This window comes from Herpailurus yagouaroundi, unplaced genomic scaffold, assembly GCF_014898765.1.
Source record: "Herpailurus yagouaroundi ecotype Mexico unplaced genomic scaffold, PumYag 67375, whole genome shotgun sequence".
In the NCBI taxonomy this organism is placed as follows: domain Eukaryota; kingdom Metazoa; phylum Chordata; class Mammalia; order Carnivora; family Felidae; genus Herpailurus; species Herpailurus yagouaroundi.
Genome location: NW_024420192.1, coordinates 481,455 through 490,077, shown reverse-complemented (window position 1 = coordinate 490,077; position 8,623 = coordinate 481,455). Strand labels below are relative to the sequence as shown.

The 8,623-nt window shown below is 36.5% G+C and overlaps 1 long non-coding RNA gene across 3 annotated transcripts; it reads left to right on the top strand.

Moving 5' to 3' along the window:
• The first annotated feature begins 291 nt into the window (after nucleotides 1-291).
• LOC121024919 (uncharacterized) lies at nucleotides 292-4,524 on the top strand. 3 transcript variants are annotated; one of them, XR_005787872.1, is made up of 3 exons: nucleotides 292-473; nucleotides 2,532-2,667; nucleotides 3,380-4,524. It is a non-coding gene; the product is annotated as an uncharacterized LOC121024919 (long non-coding RNA). The 3 variants fall into 3 exon arrangements; XR_005787873.1 differs by lacking the exon at nucleotides 2,532-2,667; XR_005787874.1 differs by lacking the exons at nucleotides 292-473; nucleotides 2,532-2,667 and adding an exon at nucleotides 1,040-1,082.
• The last annotated feature ends 4,099 nt before the right edge of the window (nucleotides 4,525-8,623 follow it).

Below are 8,623 nucleotides of genomic sequence, written 5' to 3'. Positions count from 1 at the left end.
GGTGGAATCTAAGTGATCAGCAGGACACGCGGTGAGCCCAGCGTCCTCCTACGCCGCCACATTCCCTCTCTCAGCGAAGTTTTATAGACTTAAATTTACAATCCTCCCACCTACTTGAATAAATGTACCCTATTTTATTCTTTATGCTATTACAGATGGAATTGTTTCCTTAGTTTCCCTTTTGCATTGTACATAGCTACTGTATAAAAATACAACTGACTTGTGTAGTTTGCAAATGTTCTGAAACCTTGCTGAATTTCTTACAAGCTCTACTGGTTTTTCACGCAGATTCTTTAGGACTTCCTACATGTAAGATCTGAGATTAAGACAGCTTTACTTCATCCATTCCAATTTCAGTGTATTTTATTCTTTTTCTTGCCTGACTGCTCTGGCTAGAACTTGTAGCACAAAGCTAAATACGAGTGGCATCATAGTTTTATTTGTGATAACAAAGGGAAGACAGACTTTTCACAGTAAGTATGTTAGCTGTTTTTCACAAATGCTTTTCATCCTGTTGAGGAAATTCCATTCTATTCTTAGTTTGTAGAGCTTTGTACATTGTGAAAGGGTGTGGAGTTTGTTAACATGTTGCTACATTTGATTTACTAGTACTTTATTAAGGTTTTTGGCATTTATAGATAAGGTATATATAGGTTGTGTTTGACACTGGTACAAGGGAAATGTCTCAAAATGAGTTGGAGTGTTTTCTCAATTCTATTTTCTGAAAGAGGTTGAAGAGTGGTATTAATTCTTTAATTTCTGAAAGAATTCACCAGTGGAACAATTTGGTACTAGGCTATTCTTTTGTCAGGTCATTTTTTAAAACACAATTTCCTGATATGAAATCCATATAACATCAAAGTAACAATTTTTTTTTAATTTTTTTTGACGTTTTATTTATTTTTGAGACAGGGAGAGACAGAGCATGAATAGGGGAGGGTCAGAGAGAGGGAGACACAGAATCGGAAACAGGCTCCAGGCTCTGAGCTGTCAGCACAGAGCCCGACGCGGGGCTTGAACTCACGGACCGCGAGATCATGACCTGAGCCGAAGTCGGCCGCTTAACCAACTGAGCCACCCAGGTGCCCCCAAAGTAACAATTTTAAAGTAAACAGCTTAGTAGCATTAAATCCCATTCACATGATCTACCTGCAAAATGTTCACCTCACTCAAAACACTATAGTCATTAAACAGTTTCTCCACATTGCCTCTCCGAGCTCGTGGGAGCTACCGATCAAAATTCTTTTTCAAAGGAATTATCTATATGTATGGAATCATACATGCAATCTTTGTGTCTACTTTCATTCACTTCGCATAATGTTAAGTTCATCCACACTATAGCATGTATCAGTAATTCATGACTTTTCATGCCTGAATAATACTCCATTTTTTGCATATACCAAAATTTTATTACTTTGGACATTTGCACTGTATCCTACTGCGGCTAAACCATTTTAAATAGCAGTTATGTTGACATTTCAATTTATGCACATTCTTGCCAAGACTTATTATTTTTCATGCTTTTTAAAAACCATGTTTAGGGGCGCCTGGGTGGCGCAGTCGGTTAAGCGTCCGACTTCAGCCAGGTCACGATCTCGCGGTCTGTGAGTTCGAGCCCTGCGTCAGGCTCTGGGCTGATGGCTCGGAGCCTGGAGCCTGTTTCCGATTCTGTGTCTCCCTCTCTCTCTGCCCCTCCCCCGTTCATGCTCTGTCTCTCTCTGTCCCAAAAATAAATAAACGTTGATAAAAACCATGTTTATTTTGAAAGAGAGCACACAAGCAGGGGAAGGGCAGAGAGAGGAGAGGAAGAATCCCAAGCAGACTCCACGCTATCAGCACAGAGCCCCAACGTGGGGCTCTATCCCATGAACTGTGAGATCATGACCTGAGCCAAAAGTAAGAGTCAGATGCTTAACTGACTGAGCCACCCACGTGCCCCTATTCTTCATGCTTAAAAATATTTTTCACACTTAGTCATTTTTGAGAGTGAGACAGGCAGAGCTTGAGTGGGGAAGGGGCAGAGAGAGAGGGAGACACAGAATCTAAAGCAGGCTCCAGGCTCTGAACTGTCAGCACAGAACCCCACGTGGGGCTTGCACCCATGAACCGTGAGATCATGACCTGAGCCGAAGTCGGACACTTAACCGACTTCAAGCCACCCTGGCGCCCCTTTCACGCTTTTTAAATTACAAGCAAACTAGTGGATGTGAAATGATCTCACTGTGGTTCTGATCTGCACTTCACTTATGTCTAATGTGAAGAATGTTTCATGTGTTTTTTGTCCATTTGTATTTTCTTTGAAAAAATGTCAAGATTTTGCATTTTAATTGTCAATTTGTTATTGAGATGTGACCAGGTTTTTAAAAAATACATAACATATTCTTGATACCAGACCTTTATTTAATATATGCTTTGTAAATATTTTCTCGTCTGCATATTGTCATTTTATTTTCTTGGTAATGTCTCTGGATGCATGGAAGTATTAATTTTTGATAAATTGAATATATTATTTGTTTTTGCTTCTGCTTTAGGAATCACATTTAAGATTCTATCATCAAATCCAAGGTCATGAAGATTTATTCCTATTTTCTACTGAAAGTTATAGAGATTTAACTCTTGTATTTGGGATGCTGATACATTTTGAGTTAATTCCGTAGAAGGTGGAAGGTAGGAGTCCATCTTCATTTCTTTGCATGTGGAAATCCAGCTGTCCAAGCAGTATTTGTTGAAGGGACTGTTCATTCCTGTAAATCATCTTGGGACCCTCATCAATAATCAACTGGGTACAGATGTATGGATTTATTTCTGGAACCTCAATTCTATTCCAGATTCTACTAAGCTTTGAAATAAAAACTTGAGTCCTTCGACTTTATTCTTTTTCAAGATTGATTTGGGTATTCAGAAACCCTAGCAATTTTATATGAATTTCTAGATTAGCTTTTTCACTTCTGCATAAAATGCTGTTCAGATTTTGAAAGAGATTGCATTGAATGTGTAGATCACTATGGGTTACACCAACATCTTAAGAACATTGTATTACATTACATGAACACAGGATGTTTTGTCATTTATTTACATGTTATCTAATGTATTCCAGCAAAGTTTTGCAGTTTTCACTGAACACGTATTTTACCTCTCAGGTTAAATTTATCCCTAGGTATTTTCTTTTGTATGCATGGAATTATGTTAATTTTTCACACTGTAATTAGCTATAGAAATGCAATTAATTTTATGTGATTTTTAACCCTTTAACTTTCCTGATTCTGTTATTATGTCTGAAACTGTGCTCGTAGGGTTAATGAGGTTCAAACTAGCAGAAAATTTAAAACTTGTGTTTCAGAGAACTGTTTCCCCCTAATCAGCCATTGTATCTTTTCAGAACCCACCAGTAAATCCACTAGCTGTCTCTGCAGAAGCCTGGACTCAAGGTCAACTAATATGGTTCCAGCCTATGAAGAAGCAAAGTTCCATTCAGTTTATGCCAGTTCTGAGAGCATGCAAGTAGCTCCTTCTTCTTGTCCTAAAATAACCTCCTGACACCAGGGACTGAATTTTGCCTCATTTTGATGTTAACTTTCCACCCCAAAGTGAACAAGGAATGTATTTACATATATGTTTGCTCAATGAGCATGTTCCACCTTTCCTCATGAATAGTCACAAGTTTCCCCACTCTTTTCTTCAATATGTATGTAATCTCAACTCCTATGGTTATAAAAAACTTGTTCTCTCCACCTTTGCGGAGTTGGATTTGAGGCTTGCCCTCCTGTCTCGGTTGGCTGCCTCTCAAATAAACCCTTTCCTTACTGCATACCGTTATTTTAAAATGCATAGATTCATCTAAACAACACGAAGCAAAAACTTCTATAACCAACAAAATAACTTGTCTACTCTCATACTTAACCTCAGGAAAACAACTTATTCTGTGTTACTATACTTTGCTTTTACCAAAACATCATCTGTATATAGGAATTTTGAATATGGATTCTTTCACCTACCAAAACCCATTTGAAATTCATCTATATTGCTCATGTATCAATAGTTCATTCTGCATTATTGTTTAGTTTTACATTATATGGATGTAGCACATTTTATCCATCCAATACTCTATTTGAGGGTCATTCAGGTTTTTTTCCAGTTTGGGCTGACAAAAAAAAAAAAGCTACTATGTTTTGATGGTGCACAACATTAATGCACAGTTCTATGTTAGAACACAGATTATTACTTCAACTTGGATAAATACCTTTAAGAGTAACTGCTTGGCCATATAATAGATGTACATTTAATTTTATAAGAAACTGACAAACTGCTTTTACAAAGTACCTGTCTCATTTGATAAGCAATGCATAGGAATTCCATTTATTCTGTATCTTTAGCAGCACTTTAAAATGTTGGTTTTTCTTATTCAGCCATTCAAGATGTTTAGTGACGTCATGGTGATTTTAATCACCATTTCCTTAATGACAAATGGATGCTATTTTTCTATTTGCTTGTGTATTAATAAAAAATATATTTCCATCTTTTGTACATTTAATTGTGATAGAATTCATATACTACAAAATTAACCCTTTTCACTACCCACTTATCATTCCTTCTAGTCTCTGAAAACTATTCTTTACTTCTGCTCTATCACATAATAAATGGCATTTTGTGTCTGACTTCTATCATTTGCATAATATTTTCAAATTCATACTGTACCAAGCATCAGTACTATTTTTTTTTCATTGTAGAATTTTTTTTTTTATCAATAGGGGATCACTTTCATTATTTTTTTTTTATTTTCTATTTTTTTAAATTTACATCCAAATTAGTATATAGTGCAACAAAGATTTCAGGAGTAGATTTTTTAGTGCCCCTTACCCACTTAACCCATCCCCCCTCCCACAACCCCTCCAGTAACCTTCAGTTTGTTCTCCATATTTATGAGTCTCTTGTTTTGTCCCCTTGCCTATTTTTATATTATTTTTGTTTCCCTTCCCTTATTTTCACCTGTTTTGTCTCTTAAGTCCTCATATGAGTGAAGTCATAGTACTTTATTCTTTTTATTATAATTTATTTCACTCTTTTGGCAGTGTCTCTTTAAGCATGAAAGTTATTAATTTTGATGAATTTTATGTACAGGTTGTCTTTGGCTGCTTGTACTTTACATATATCAAATCCAAGGTCACGAAGATGTACAACTGCTTTGGTTATTTCAGCTCTTAAATTTAGGTCTTTGATTCATGTTGTCATCATTTTTGCAGTGTTAAATCCTTGGACAAACTTCTTGTGTTTGGAATGGGGATATCCACATATCCCAATATTATTTGTTGAAAAGATTATTGTTCTCCACTGCACTGTCTTGACACCCTTTTCAGGAAATCAATTAATCATATAGATATATTTGTAGACTTTCAATTCTATCCTTCCATATGCCTTTGTAACCTAACCTATAGGTCTATCCTTACAATATTACTATTCTTATGTACTGGATTTTTGTACTAACTTTTAAAAAAGTAAAATGTAAGTTCTGCACTGCAGTCCTTTTTCAGATTGCTTTGTCCATTCTGTAGCTGTATTTCCACGTAAATTTTAGAATCAGCTTGCCAATTTCTACAAAAAAAGCCAGTTAGAACATTGATGAGACTGTACTAAATCTCTGGATCAATTTGGGGAGTACTGCCAATCGTATTCATTTCCTAGAGCTGCCTAACAAACTACCACTGGAAAGCTTAAAACAAGAAAAACTGGTTCTTCCACAGTTCAGGAGACCAGAAGACAGAAATGAAATTGTCAGCTTAAAGCAAGTGAAATTAATTCTCTCACAATTCTGGAGGACAGAAATCTGAAATCAAAATATTCACAGCCGTGCTTTTTCTGAAGGCTCTTCCATATTTCTCTAAGCTTTTAGTGTAGCTAGCAATCTTTAGTGTTCTTGATCGTGTAGAAACATCAATCTCTGCCTTTGTAATCATATGCCATTTTCCCTGTATATCTCTTTCTTTTGTGTCCTCTCCTTACAGGAACACCAGTCCCATTGGATAAAAGCCCCAACCTCCTCCAAAATAACCTCATATTAACTTGATGGCATTTGCAAAGCCCCTATTTCCAAATAAGATCAAATTCATAGGAAACAGAGATTAGAATTTAATAATATCTTTTAGGGGTACATAGTTCAACCCAGGACACCATCTTAACATTACAAATTTTTCCAATTCATGAACAAGGTGTTTAGTTCTTAAATTTCTTGTAATGTGGTTTTCCTACTTGTCAGTGTAAAACTCTTACACACTTCTTTTGTTCAATTTATGCCTAAGTATTTTATTTTTTTGGATACTATTGATGGGGAAACATAAGGTAAGCTGACAGGCTGCAAACACTTCCCCCAACCCTAGGTGGGATATGTGTGATATTCCTCGGGCACTCCTGACTGTCCATGGGTCTCCATCAGTTTGCAAATATCTTAGTAAATTACAAGAAAAAGGCAATCTTATCAGTAGTCTAATCTCCAGAAACCTATAGGCTCAGTTTTCTGGAGCCCCAACATCACCCCTCAATAGTGATATGGGGAAACAAAGGCAAAAGGAAATGGCAGGTAAAATTAAATTTCCTTACAACCTGCAGCCCATTGACAGATAATTGAGGCTGGCAGAGGAAAACATTTCTCCAGGAACTCCCTACTGTCTTAATGTTAATTCTTTGCTAGAGGGAAAAACAACCTTAGCTTGACAATAGCAAGGCCTCAGGTATCTCAGAGTCCTCTTTAGCATATCAAAGTCCCTCTGGAGGCCTCCCTTTTGACTTTACCTCCCCCAACCTCAAAGTATATACTGAACCACTCTTCACAACCCCAGTGCACTTCTTTCTGCCCAAGGGTCCAGTCCCCATGCTTTAATAAAATCACCTTTTTGTACCAAAGACATCTTCAAGAATTCTTCCTTGGCTGTTGTAGACTCTGGACCCCACGAACTCCCACCATCACCCCAAAGCTTCAGCACTATTGTAAATGGAATTTTCATAGTTTCATTTTCAAACTGTTCATTGCTACTATACAGAAATACAACTTATTTTCTATTTTTTCTTCTATCTGGCAATCTTCCTGAAATCATTTATTAGATCTAATCATGTTATGTGGGTTACCTAGGATTTTCTACATACAAGATCATTTCATCTGTGAATACAATTTTTCTTCTTCCTTTCCAATCTAGATGCAATTTGTTTTTCTTGCTTTGAACGACCTGAATGAAATTTCTAGTATAATGTCAAAAAGAAGTAGTAAAAGCAGACATTCATGTCTTGCTCCTGATCTCAAGAGGAAAGTATTGAGTCATTAAACATTAAGTTTCTTGGGGAGCCTGGGTGGTTCAGTCAGTTGAGCGTCTGACTTCGGCTCAGGTCATGATCTAACAGTTTGTGAGTTCAAGCCCCAGGTTGGGCTCTGTGCAGACAGCTCGGAGCGTGGAGCCTGCTTTGGATTCTGTGTCTCCCTCTCTCTCTGTCCGTCCCCAGCTTGCACTCTGTCTCTCCCTCTCTCAAAAATAAACATTAAAAAAAATTTTTTTTAAAAACACACATTAAGTTTCTTAGCTGGAGATTATTCCTAAATACCCATTATCCGGTTGAGAAAGTGATCTTCCATTCCTTAACATGAACACGTGTTGGATTTTGTCAAGTGCTTTATATCATCTATTGTGCTTATGTGCATTTTAAAATGCATCCATTTTCTGGATGTACCACAGGTTATTCATCCATTCACCTACTAAAGGACGTCTTTTTTACTTCCACCTGGGCAATTATGAATACAACTGCTATAAACATTCATGTGCAGACTGTGTAGACATAAGTTTTCAACTTTTTTGGGTAAATATCAAAAAGCATGATTGCTGGATTGTATGGTAAGAGTCTGTTTACTCTTGTAAGAGCCATTTTGAATCTCTACCAGCAATGAAGGAGAGTTACTGATGTTCCACATTCTTGTCAGCACATGGTATTGTCAATGTTTCAGAATCTGGCCATCTCATAGGTATGTAGAGGTATCTCATTGATGTTTTTTAATTTACATTTCCCTTATGTTTATAACATATCTGTATATTTTCTTTGGTGAGGTGTCTGTTAAGGACTTTGACCCACTTTAAAAATTCTTAGGGGCTGTGTGTGTGTGTGGGGGGGGGGGGGATGGCCTAAATGGGTAAGGGGCATTAAGGAATGTACTCCTAAAATCATTGTTGCACTATATGCTAATCTGGATGTAAATTAAAATATCTCAAAAAAAATAAAAATTAAAAAAATTTTTTTAAATTCATTGTATATACTAGATTAACAGCTCTTTATCAGATATGTCTTAAGCAAATATTTTCTCCCAATGTGTAGCTTGTCCTGACAATCTCGGGACATTGTCTTTCACAAAGCAGAGATTTTTAATTTAATGAAGTCTAGCTTATCAACTATTTCTTTCATAGACTGTGCCTTTGGTGTATCTAAAGAGTTATTGGCATACCCAAGGTCACTTAGGTTTTCTATTATCTTGTAGGACTTTAAATTTGCATTTTAAATTTACTGTAAAATGCCTGGGATTCATTTGGAGTTAATTTTTACAAAGAGTGTAAGGTTTGTGTCTAGATTCATTTTTCCCATATGCATATCTAGT